Here is a 13524-nt window from a genome sequence, read left to right on the forward strand (position 1 = left end):
ACCCTGAGAAGACAATGTGCAAGCATTTCACGTAAGTGCAGCTCAAGTCCATGCCTGTTTATTCACTGTAATGGACCAGATCACCCTCAAGCCCAAGTGAATCCCCCTCTCTTCCTTAAAATGCTTTCCCAAAAGCCGCTGAAAAGAAGCCAAACTAAAAATTTGAGTTTTATCTCCCACCCATACACTTCCTGCCCCCAACATGCCAGATGCTCTTAAAAATCCTTAAAAAGCAGAAAATGGGGGTGGGGTGGGGTGGGTGAAAACCGCATCTAGATCATGCATGCACGCATTCATACATTCAACATGTGAAAACTATAATGTTAGTTGCTCAGCCGTGTCCGCCTCTTTGCAACTCTGTGGATTATGGCCTGCCAGGCTTCCAGGATCACAGGATTTCCTAGGTAAGAATACTGGAGTGGACAGCCATGCCCTCCTTCAGGGGATTTTCTTGACCCAGGGGTTGAACCTGGGTCTCCTGAATTGCAAATAGCTTCTTTACCACCTGAGCCACCACGGATGCATGAAGGGCCAAAATAAACCAGGTTCTGGGGCTATAATGGTGAATTGGGACTCTCTTGGTTCCTAAGGAGCTTATACAGGCTATCTGGGTAGATGGGTAATACGACAAGTAGTTAAGATGCAGTGATCCTTTTTGTAACAGAAGCACAAATGAAACATGAATGGTGGTGGTGGTTTAGCTGCTAAGTCATGTCCAATTCATGTAAACCCATGGACTGTACTCTGCCAGGCTCCTCCATCTGGGATTCTCCAGGCAAGAATAGTGGAGTGGGTGGCCATTTCCTTCTCCAGGGGATCTTCCCAACCCAGGGATTGAACCCAGGTTTACCCGCATTGCAGGCAGATTCTTTACCAACTGAACTATGAGGGAAGCCCAGAACGCTAATGGAGGAACCAGCAATCCGTCCCTCCCCGGAGGGAAGGTTCTACAGAGCAGGACCCCCCTGAGCTGGGCTTCACTGAAGAGTTGGAGGTGAATGGTAAGCCAAGGGGAGAGGGAAAGTGTCTTACTGTTCCTGGCTCTAAGCCAGGATAGTCACGAAACTTTCTAGAAGTCGATTCCTACAGAATTCCGTCCCTGGCCCAGATTGTTTCCCACTTAGAACTTTTTCACATTCCTTCTGCGTAAGTGCACTTACACAAAGCCATGGCCCTGATGGAGGATTTCTTGTATCTCACTATTAAAACATTATATGATTTTTAAAAAAAGCAAGGTCTGAACCGGTTGTTTTAAGACCACAGTTCAAATACTGCTAGTGATTTTACTGTGTGACTCTGGGTATGTCACATAACCTCTCTGTGCTTTTGGTTTTATTATCTACAAAGCAGAGATCTGACTATCTCACAAGAAGGCTATGTGATCAGAGAAGAGGATGGATATAAATGGGTTTTTAATGCTAGATACTATTGTTTTCATCAGTAATCCATATTTATGCAGCTCAGTCTGGAATTCTGTTGCTTAAAATACTTGGCAAGTACTAAAAAGTGAGAAAGGTGGCCCTGACTGGCAGTCCTGTGGCTGGCTCAGGTGGTAAAGAAGCTATTTGCAATTCAGGAGACCCAGGTTCAACCCCTGGGTCATTCAACAAACAACACTCTCGTTCCTAGGCTTGCGGTCTATAGAATGGCTCCGTCTTTCCCAAAGTTTGGTCCCCAGACTGCACACAAACACCTGGAGATTTTATTAAACTCCAAACTCTGATTCACTAGGTCTAGAGTGGAGACTCGGGTTCAGCGTTTCTAAGAAGCTCCCCGGTGACGTTGACGCTGCTGGCCCCCAGGTGCTTTAAAAATCAATGTGTGGCTGCCCCACTGGCTAAGAGTGGATTCAGTCACCCAGCTGAAGTAGCTCTTTAATTGCTAGCTCTTTCCCAACTGTGAACACCCATTCCTGTTGTCGTTCAGTTGCTAAGTTGCATCTGACTCTCTGCAAGACCGTGCTGGGCTGCAGCATGCCAGGCTTCCCTGTCCTTCATAACCTCCTGGAGTGGCTCAAAGTCATGTCCATTGAGTCGGTGATGCCACCCAACCATCTCATCCTCTGTCTCCCTTTCTCCCGTTGCCTTCAATCTTTCCCAGGGTCAGGCTCTTTTCCAGTGAGTTGGCTCTTGGCGTCAGGTGGCCAAAGTACCAATTCCTACGCTCCAGTAAACCATCACTTCCTGAAACCAAACAGCCTCATGACACAGTAAATCACCCTCCAGTCACAGAGTGGTGACAAGACATCAGATTCTGCAGCAGCACGAGGTCCAATTCTGACAGCAGAGCCTGTAGTGGTAAGGACCCCACCCCCACCCCAGCACAGTCAGCCACGGAGCTGGGAGGCTTTCCAAGTCAGCTCTGCACTCCGCTCCGCAATGGTCACCACCTGACCACCACTCACCACTGGGTCACTTTCTCTGATTTTTTTTCTTGGTAGAGGAGCATGTATCTCCTGAGACTATAAACTCCCCCGGGATGATAAATGCCCCACCTGGCACAGAGCTGTGCAGTGAGTGAAGCGGGAGTGTCCCTCACCTGGCACAGAGCTGTGCAGTGAGTGAAGCGGGAATGTCCAGCATTTAGTGGACACACACCACATCTGTGCCTTGAGTGGCCCAGGGGCTGAGGAGGGCACAGCAGACAGCTTCGCCCACCCACCCCTGAGACTGGAACCCCCGAGGAAGTGCCAGGTGCCCTCTGATCACGCTGCCCGTCACCATCTCACATCTCGATCCTCATGGTAACCACACGAAGCACGCATGAACACCCACATGCTGCAGGTGAGGACACAGGAGCAGCACAGCACAAGACGCAGTCCACACAAAGAAACGCTGCTGCTAGGCTGTCTGTTCTTCCCTCATCTATAGAGTGTGTGTGCATGCTCAGGGTCAGAGCTTTGCAACCCCGTGCACTGGAGCCCACCAGGCTCCTCTGTCCATGGGATTCTCCAGGCAAGAACACTGGAGTGGGTTGCCATGCCCTCCTCCAGGCGATCTTCCCAACCCAGAGACTGAACCCGAGTGTCTTAAGTCTCCTGCATCCTGCATTGGCAGGCAGATTCTTTAACCACAAGCACCACCTGGGAAGCCCCCAATTACAGAGAGTATCTCCATCCAACGACCAAAACCCAACAGCCTACTGCCCACTGCAAGAGTTCTGTGACCTGGAACTAGTGCCCAGAAAGGCAGCGCCGTTCCTCCTGGGGCCTCTGTCATCTCCTTGACCCACCTGGGCATCCCTCACACAGAGAGAAACATGCAAGAGCTGGACAGAGCTGGGTTTGCATCCCAAGCCCACACCACATGTCAGCTGGGTGGTGCTGCTAACCCTTTCTGCACCTCCACCAGGCAGGTAGCAACTGCAGCTTCCTGCGAAGTTGAAAGGAAGACACGAGACAGTGTGTTTAAAGTGAGCTGAATGTATTTAAAGGCACTGTGGACGTCCACAAAGCCAACGTCTCTTCTCCCGTATGAGGGCCGCCTTCTTGCTGCTTCTAGGGGAACAGTGTTAAGAGTTCCATGTCCTACTTGGCTAATGAGAACAGAGAATTACTTGAACACGACTCAAGTCAGCAAAAGGCCAACTCCAGCTGCCATTGAAAGTCACAGTCCAATTACCGAGGCAAATTACAAGTGACTCTCTGGTTTATCTTGGAGGAGAATAGAAGCCTTTAAAAAGATGATGAGATGCCTTCTTTGTAAAACTAACATATTTGGAAGTCAAAAAGATGATCAAATCCAATTTAAAGGCATGTGGACAGGGCGTAGCATATAACAGACAGGGGAATATTAAAAATGTCCTAAATTTTCTCCCAGATGGATTTAAAGTCCTGAAGGTAACTTTTTTTGTTGTTGCTGCAAATACTGTATCACAATGATTACCCAAGAAGGACTGTGGAAAAAGCAGTGGTTCCCAAATCAGACAGAATTCTGTCTGATTATGTTTTGGGACATACTAGACTTGTGACCCTGGACAAGCTACACAAAAATCCTTAGCGTCACCTCCCTCAGCTAAAATAAATAAATAAACAAAATAACAATATATGCCCTGTAGTCACTGAGAAATTAAAGTGAGATAAAGTCTACAAAGGGCTTCCCAGGTGGCTCAGTGGTAAAGAATCCACCTGCCAATGCAGGAGATGCAAGTCCTATCCCTCAAGAGTAGCAAACGGCAACCCATTCTAATATTCTTGCCTGGGAAATCCCATGGACAGAGGAGCCTGGGCGTCCACGTGGTCACAAAGGAGCCGGACACGACTGAGTAACTAGTTACTGTGACTGATCCCTGGGAGCAGAAAGGCTTTCCTAACAAACCGTAAGCTGGCAGACGTACATGAGGTGCGCTTGATGCTGGGTTATCATTTGTGCTGCCACTGGCTTCAGAAGGTTCCTAAAAATATCCTGAAGCTGTGACCCAAGAAGAATTTTTTTTTTTTAATTTTAAATCAGCCCTTAACTAGGTGTCATGGAGATTTCAGGAACATTTTGGACCAATTCCCAGCTGTGCTACATTTCAAAGTTAAATATATTAAGTTTAAGAGCTGCTGCTGCTGCTGCTAAGTCGCTTCAATCATATCCAACTCTGTGCGACCCCATAGATGGCAGCCCACCAGGCTCCTCCGTCCCTGGGATTCTCCAGGCAAGAACACTGGAGTGGGTTGCCATTTCCTTCTCCAATGCATGGAAATGAAAAGTGAAAGGGAAGTCGCTCAGTCATGTCCGACTCTTCGCGACCCCATGGACTGCAGCCCACCAGACTCCTCCATCCATGGGATTTTCCAGGCAAGAGTACTGGAGTGGGGTGCCACTGCCTTCTCCGAAGTTTAAAAGCTAGGCCCTATCAAAAAAAAAAAAAAAAAGACTTTCTTCCCCCTCCTGTCCCACTTTCACCTCCCAAAGCCCTTCCTCTTAGTTCCCCAAACACCACCAACCAAAGGCCCTGCTGGGGGCTTCCCTGGTGGGGGCTCAGTGGGGAAGAATCCGCCTGCCAGTGCAGGAGACTCGAGTTCGATTCTGGATCTGGGAAGATCGCACGTGCCGTGGAGCAACTAAGCCTGTGCACCGGGACAACTGAGCCTGGGCTCTGAAACAAGAGAAGACACCGCGGCGAGAAGCCGGAACACCGCAACTGGAGACGAGCTCCTACTCCCTGCAACTAGGGAAAAGCCCACACAGCAACGGAGACCCAGCACAACCAAAACCAAATAAATAATAATTATTATTTTTAAAAAGATACTGCTGGATTCTCCTGGAATGAGCAACAGGGCCCCCTGCTGACCTCGCAACCCCAGCCCAGAGGCGTTCCGGTGGTGCGGGGGCCCTCCTCTCTCCTCAGAAGGATCTTCACAACCCAGGGATGCCAGATATAAAAGGTTTTGCACCTGGACGCTCCTCTGCTTAAAAACCAGGTGTCTTGGTTCCCGAGAGGCACCCTCAGCTCTGGGAACACCTCACTCAACACTGTGTCATTCTCACGCTTCCTCCAGGGCGAAATTCTAGCATGAATCCTCTGCATTATTTAAACTTGGTATTTCCACCCTCACTTTCCTCTTTTTTCCTTCTGCCAAGTCTTTGTCACTCTAGCTGAGCAGAAGCTAGGCTGATCACATCCTGCACTACATTTCCTTGTCCTGGCCTCGAATATTAACCACCTGCCATTCTAGGATCCCGCATCTAGGAAGGATTCAAGGCTCTGTACCACCAAGTCCAGTCCTCCTTCTTCTTCCTTTTTAACCTTTCATTGTAATCAGTCATGTGTCTCTTCTGAGCATACAAATACTTAAAAAAAAAAAAAATTTGAGTTAGCTTCCAAAGCAGCAACAACTTGCTCCCACATATGCTCTATCTGCTCCTCTGCTTCGGGCCCTTGTGACTAAGGCTGGAGCCCCCTCCCAGGCCAGGGGTCTTATTTAATCTCCACAGTCACACAGCTTTGAAGGTTAAGTGACACGGTTCAGGGAGGGTGAGAAAGACACCCTCCTCAGGGAGAAGACAGAGCTCAGATCGACCTTCTGGAAGGGTGGAAACAGGAGTCCATCAGGGTAATGACTCGAGGGCAGCTGGTGGTAAACAGGCGTGTGCTGGCTGGATTACAGTTTGGGCAAATGCAGTGAAGACAGGACAGCAATAATCCAGTGTCAACAGAGTCACCACTTACTGAACATCATCTATGTCGCAGGCACGGTGCTGGCTTTCTTCACATCTATTGTATTTTAGAGTCTGTGTTCTCATTAGCTTTAGTGCATGATCAGTCCGACTCTTTGCAACCCCCTCGAATGCAGCCTGCCAGGCTCCTCTGTCCATGGGATTCCCCAGGCAACAATACCGGAGTGGGTTGCCATGCCCTTCTCCAGGGGATCTTCCTGACCCAGGGATCGAACCCCATGACTCCAGTGTCTCCGGCACTCTTTACCACTAGTACCATCGGGGAAGCCCAATTAATTAAATATCACTGTCCCTATTTCACCCAAGAAAAAGCTGCCTAGCGGACAAGTGGCAGAGGTGGGATTCTAGCCAGTCTGACTCCCAAACCTGGGCTATCTGTGACAGAAACGCAGTGGGACCACCTCTCAGCACAACAAAGCCCAAGAGAAGCCCAGGGGCCTGCCACTCTTTGCCGCTCATCAAGTGGCTTCAGAAAGGGGAACCCAGGATCTAAGTTCACTGCTGTCAGAAATGAAGACATCACAGAGTGAAAATGAAAAAGAAAAGCAGGGCTGGAGGATAACATTCACACTGTTCTTTACAGAAGAGCTTGTGGTCTTCAAAGAAGGTGACACCCAAGACCAGCCTTGATTTATCCACCTGTCACACACTGCAGTCCACTCAGCTGAGAGTGAGTGAGAGGAACACTGTCAAAGAGACACATTTCTGCAGTTAAACTGGGGGGACAGCTGTCAGCCCCCCAAATCACCTGACTGGGAGCTAAGACAGCTGGGTTTTAGTCCCAGTTCTATCTAGGAGTTTAAGCAAGTCATTTTTCTTCTCTGGGTGCCACATATTCACAGGTAAACAGGGGGGTGGGATGGGTGGGGGTGGGATGCACTGGACTTCAAGGATTCATTCCACTCTAACATTCTTGGACTCTGAGATTCTAAATAAGTGACAAAGACCTGGTTGATGAGTATCTCTACTGCCTAGGCAACCCGACACTTTAGCTCAAGGATCGAGAGACCAAGAGAAGGGCAGGGAATCTGTAAACAGGCTGCATCCATGAAGATGCTTCCATCAGTAGGAAGCTTATGAGCATCTTTCGACATGTAGAACCCTGATGAAATCACATGGTAACAGGCGGGCAGGACAAGCCCCCTGTTCAGGACCGGACATCATTTTTGTTCCCAGAAGGAAGTCACGGATTAGATATTGCTTGGGGCTCTGTCTCTCCAGCCCTGACCATCCCATTTCACGTTCCTGGTCAGACCACCAACAGCTCTTGTTGGGTCATCGCTAGCAGTCTATAAACACTTGTTACCCTTCATTTTCTTTTCCCCAGTGGCTCAGCGGGAAGTAAAGGATCTTCCTACAATGCAGGAGAGGCAAGAGATGGGGGTTTGACCCCTGAGTTGGGAAGATCTCCTGGAGGAGGAAATGGCAACCCATTCCAGTATTTCTTGCCTGAACAATCCCACGGACGGAGGAGCCTGGAGGACTAGAGTCCAAAGGGTCACAAAGAGTTGAACACGACTGAGTGGACGTGATGATGGCCCTTCGTCTAGCCCTGCCTTCTCCAATCCACTGCCCACACTCTGGTAGGAGTGGTCCCTGTAAAAGGCAGAGAGAGCACGCCAATGCCCTGCTGCCAGCCTAGAGCCTTTCTGCCGCTCTCAGGACAAGCCCCGCTGGCTTCCCATGCTCATTACCACCCTGTCTCCCATCAAGCTCCAGCTGTAACGGGCATGATTTCTCAAAAGCCACTGCCTTCCACCTCTACGCTTCAGGTCCCAGCTGAGGGGTCACTCCTCTGGAAAACCTCCCGTGACCCTCTGTGGACCAGGTGGGTCCTGCTCTGGACTCCAGACCACCTGCCTGCTCCCCATCACGGCACTGACAACATTTCACTGTGAATTCCTGTTTACTCGTTCGCACCCCGCCCCCACCAGACTATCGGTGTTAAGGGGGCAGAAACCACATCTGTCTTGCAATCAGCACCTAGCAGAGTGCCTGGCACACACAGCAAACTTTAGAAACAAACACACAGAAATCTGCTGGTGAAATGAAGGGTTTTGTAATGGTGCGCTGTGGAAGGTGGAGAACAAGGGCAGGCTAAATGGAGAGGAGAGCCTGAAAGCGGGGTAGGGGCCGGCCAGGAGCCCAGGAGGAGACATCTGTGCCTCTGCACGTCTGCCCAGAGGCTAGGGGAGGTTGTGAGTGAGGGCAGCGGCAGTCGCGCACTGCGCTCTGGCAGATGTGCCCAGGCTGCACTCTGCGGAGCCCAGGGACGCTGTCGGTTGTGTTTCCAGCGTTCGGACGTGCCGGCAGTGAGAACATTGTTTCAGGGCTGCATGTCTGCATGGAGGACTGAGGATGTAAGAGTGGGTCACGAGTAAACTCAGCCATGCTAGTCACCGACGGCAGGAGCAAACGTGTCTGCTGCCCTCTCTGCTGTGCGCCAGCTCTGTCTGGCATGACTGCCCCCCTCCCTCTCCTTTTTAGAAGATGCCGATCCAGACAGGACATGGCTAGAAAACAACTGATGGATGGGGTTTGGCTACTATACTATTTAAACAGACACTGCGGGCACTCCTCAGAAATTGTGACAAGATAGAAAGGCAGACTGAATGTGGCACTTCACGAGCGAAGGGCAAATGCAAAATGACTCAGGTTTTAAAGAGATAGTAATCAAGAAGCTGGAAACTGGGGGAACTTCCCAGAGCTGAGCTGAAGAAGCTCAGATGGGCAGGAACAATTGCAGCAGCAACAACGGAGTTCAAAGGAAAACAAGCTCCTATTTTAAAAACACATTTAGAAACATTACATTTCAAGACCAGAAATGATGCACTTCAAAGAAATAAACAGGAGAAAGAGCTTTCATACAAATCTTTGTTGGTGGAACAGAAAACCACCAAAAGACAGGGTGGATTGGGAAATGGGCCACATAAGCAGGAGGTGGAAGTTAATTAAAGGAGGAGTCAGGCAGTCCCTTGAAAAACAATGTAACCAAAACAAAAAATGAAAAACAGACAAGCACATACAGTATCTTGGCAAAATAAAGAGAGAATTCACACACACACACACACAGCCACGTGTCAATACATAATGGCTACAAGTTCTAAACAATTCACACACACACACACATGCACATCACACACACACACACACACACACACATGCATGTCAATACAGAAGGGCTACAGATTCCCAGAAAAATCTGTGATCAGATCCTGCAAATAGGCAAACAACAGATGTGGCTTTGTCCTTAATTAATTGTGGGAACTGAAAATCAAGCCAACTTAGGACATCTAAGTAAATTCATCCCATTGTATGTTTCTCCTTTTAAAGGAAAGGATAAAATTTTCACATTATTCCCTAATCTTCATAATTACTTTTGGTCCAGTTTTTAGAAGTAGGTGATATGAAAACACTGCAGAAGTGCTCAGTTTTAGCAGCACCTTAGCATCACCTGGGAGCTTTAAACTCCTGCCACCTAGCACCTTCCCCTGGAGGTTCGGATTTAACTGGTCCAGGGTGTGGCCTGGGATGTTTAATAGTTCCCAGCACTATTACATGAGAACCACAGTCATAGTATTTCCCAGATTCACATGGCAAGTTCTCAATTTCTGGAACAGATAATCAAGTAGAAGGAATTCAAACTCGACTATTCTATAAGAAAGTCTCTTAATTCCTAAAAAGAAAACGTCTTTTCCTGTCTTACTATCCCCTTTCTCAACAACTGGTTTCCTAAAATCAAAGGCCACCACTGGATCAGCTCCTTTGGCCACGAAAGGGACGAGGAGACAACGTCCAGTCCTTTATGCCCCATCTGGTCCAGGTTTCAGCAGGAGAGCATCTCTCAGAAAGTGATGCTCCACCTCTAAGAAGGGGGCCGCCTGCACTTAAGGGCTGGCAGGGGCCCTCCCTCCTTGCCGTCCTATGTCTGGAAAGCACGTCGTGCTATCGCTAAATCAAAACCCTGTCTGACAAATCTATAACGGGGCTTCTAAGTGGAGAAATTCATTCCCTGTGATGCATCTGAGGAGATGATGCCAAAAAGCCCATTAGTTCAGATGAGGGGACCAGATGAGAGAACCAGCATAAACACAGGACATGACAAGAAAGAACCATTTACATCTTACCCAGACCCTCCTAATGGTAAGTGGCTCGAGTAATTAACGAAGCTACCTTACTCCACCTCCTATAATAACTACGGAGTGACATGTACCAATGCCGGCTCTTGGAGAAGATCCCAGTCTTTCAATATGTATACCAAGCATGGCGCCTTCCTTTATTCCACCCACAAACAAAATACTGTGTTCTGCACAACCACGGCAATTCCAGTGTGACTTTAAGCCACATACCTTGCTGCTCCTTCCCTGTTATCTAAGTAGCACTGTATACACATTTCCATTATTAAATAGAAATGAATGATGAACTGTGTTTTAGAATTGATTCTCTAAGAAACCAAGGACTTCTTTCTATTGTGTTCACTGCTATAGCCTGAGTTCCTATAAAAGTGCCCAGAGCATAGTTGGCACTCGATAGAGAGTTGCTGGATGAAGGAAAAAGCATTTGCTATACTGAGTGGTCACTGAGATTGATGTGAGTCACCCCTCCTGCCCCGCAACTCCAGGGCAGGAGCAGCTTAAAGTGTTTTTTCTTGCTCTGTTTCCCTCTTTATTTGATTAAATCGGTATTACATGTCCATTATGAAAAAATCATCTTTAAACTCCAGCATCCAGAGATAACTAACATGCAACTTGTAGTGCATCTTTCCAAAGTTTTCTTTTTAGATAAAATGAAAAGATTGCTCCTCCCTGTGTTGTTTTATAACCTGCTATTTTCCACTTCACATAGCATGACTATTTTCCCATACCAATAGGTATGCATATGTACTGCTGTTTATTGTATTCTGTTGATGTTGTTGTGTGTGCGTGCGTGCTCAGTTGTGTCTGACTCTTCGTCACTCCATGGACTGTAGCCCACCAGGATCCTTTGTCCATGGAATTTTCCAGGCAAGAGATACTGGAGTGGGTTGCCACTTCCTTCTCCAGGGGATCTTCCCAACCAAGGGATCAAACCTGCGTCTCTTGTGTCTCCTGCACTAGCAGGCGGACTCTTTGCCACTTGCGCCACCTTGGGGAGCTCATTCCATTGACAGGCTTCACTAAACTGACATGTACAAGTCTCTGTTTTTGCCATTCTAAACAAAGCCTGCATATAGGATAAAATTTACCAAGTAGGATGTCTGGGTCAGAGTTGCACGAAGACATCCATGAAGGCAGAGGTTACCCAACACCCAGAGTCTGCTTCTCGGTAAGTATTCAAATACTGACTGATTACTCTCCAAGCTCCAGGAGTTGACATTCCAAAAGGAGAAGAAAGGCATATAAACAAACAAGCCGGCCATGGCGGTCTAAGGTGACGTACAACGCGCATGCACGAAACAAGCCGGCCATGGCGGTCTAAGGTGACGTACAACGCGCATGCACGCACAAACTGACACAGGCACCAAAGACGTGAAAAGCCACGTATACCTTTTCACGTTAATCAGTTCGAAGACCCTATACCAACCTTATTTAAGAAAATTCTCTCAGTTTTGGAGGAAAATTCTCTAAATGATGGAAAACAACGAGGGCTGCTAGAAATGTATAGTTTAGAGAGGGGGTGGGGTGGGATGCGTCTCTGTGTGTTGGGGGTGGGCAGGAGAGGGCTCACTTTCCCCAGACACAGGACATGTACCACTAGGAACGGCCATCTCCCAGGCTGAAAGAGAAATGCTGAAAAATGAACAGACAGCAATCCCAAACAAACGAAAACGCTGGCTTTAAGACCAACACTGCCAGCTGTTCTTCACGCAAACAGGAAGCGCAGATCGGGAGGGCAGGCCTCTACCGGGCACTGAAAAGAACAACCAACTTCTTTATCCAGATCCGCTGCCATCTGCCACAGGGACCAGACCCGCGGCCACAGGAAGAAGCCAGGAGACGGCAGCCAAGCCCGGAGACAGACGCCACCTGGGAGGTGGGGGCGGGGGTCTAATGCCTCATCTCTTTATTCAGCGATGGTTCTCGGGAGAAGACAGGGCTTGGGTCCCGGGACTAGGAAGCGCTGAGTCACTGGAGGACACCATCACTGCGCCTTTATCTTCTGGGGCAACCACATCAAAGGGGAGAAAACCAGGAAGAAAGAAAGGGCCAGACACAACTGCATAGAAACTTCTCGGAGGCCGGAGGCCACCGCGACTTCATCTTTGTTGCTTCTACAACACTGAGTGAAGTGAAAGTGTTAAGTTGCTCAGTCGTGTCCAACTCTTCATGACTTCATGCACTGTAGCCCACCAGGCTCCTCTGTCTATGGGATTCTCCAGGGAAGAATACTAGAGTGGGTTGCCATTCCCTTCTCCCTGGAATCTTCCTGACCCAGGGATTGAACCCAGGTCTCCTGCATTGTAGGCAGATTCTTTACTGTCTGAGCTACCAGGGAAGCCAAAAAGAAAAAAAAAAAAAAACTAATAAAAGTGTCCATGGAATTCTCCAGGCAAGAATACTGGAGTGGGTAGCCATTCCCTTCTCCAGGGGATCTTCATCCAGGGATGCAGCCTGGGTCTCCTGTATCCCAGGCAGATTCTCTACCATCTGAGCCACCAGAGAAGTCCACTGAGAAACCAAGTATGCACTTAGAAGACTTCCACTGAACTGAAGTGAAAAGGTGACAAGAAACTTAAGTCACCAAGGAAACAAAGGAAGAGTATTTGGGTTAAAAACAGAAGAAGCCATACATAATGCAGAAGGAAGATCCCAAAGATACCTAACACGCTGGCGCCAGAGTCAGACTCCGACTGAGTTAGAAGCTGCAGGTCAGAATCCCGGCTTCAGCTCACTCACTGGCAGGATGACCAGAGGCACTAACGTCTCTTAGCTGGTTTTACAGCACATCTGGCTCCTGGGGTTGCTGTAGGCCCGAGATTCTCAAAGTACGGGCTAAAGCAAAACTAAACACGTATGCTGGTTGCAAATCAACTGTATTTCAATAAAATACATTAAAAGAGAGAGAGAGAGGAGGTAAGCTCATCAAGCACACTGTTGGCCTGTTTTTCCTTGTTTTATCCAGTGATACTCCTACCACATTGTAGGCACTTCACAACGGAGTCAGTCACTCATTCTTATAATGAACCCAATAATTAACCATTCCCACTGTATAAGTGAGAAACTAAAGACCAGACAAATTACACTAGCTTTAAGTCACAATTAGCAAGTGAGCCTCGAGTGACATTAAGACTCCACCGTGCAAACGAACTTCACTGTGACCTGTTTCAGAGGTCCCCACGTCACCCTAAGAGAGGAAACGTGGGGGTCAAGTGCCGAGA

General features: G+C 48.4%; 1 protein-coding gene across 10 annotated transcripts in view; it reads right to left on the reverse strand.

The window, feature by feature from the left end:
* Positions 1-13524, reverse strand: part of ASAP1 (ArfGAP with SH3 domain, ankyrin repeat and PH domain 1) — a 342709-nt gene that overhangs the window by 196100 nt on the left and 133085 nt on the right. The window contains exon 1 of one of the 10 annotated variants that reach the window (XM_086337367.1): positions 1-13524. This exon is cut by the window's left edge and continues 13544 nt beyond it; it is cut by the window's right edge and continues 25258 nt beyond it. The exons of the other annotated variants lie outside the window; for them this stretch is intronic. The gene's annotated coding sequence lies outside the window, so the exon portion shown is untranslated. 10 annotated transcript variants of the gene reach the window in all.

This window comes from Bos grunniens, chromosome 14 (genome assembly GCF_055505025.1).
Source record: "Bos grunniens cultivar Pamir isolate PY7600 chromosome 14, Bosgru_T2T1.0, whole genome shotgun sequence".
NCBI lineage: Eukaryota > Metazoa > Chordata > Mammalia > Artiodactyla > Bovidae > Bos > Bos grunniens.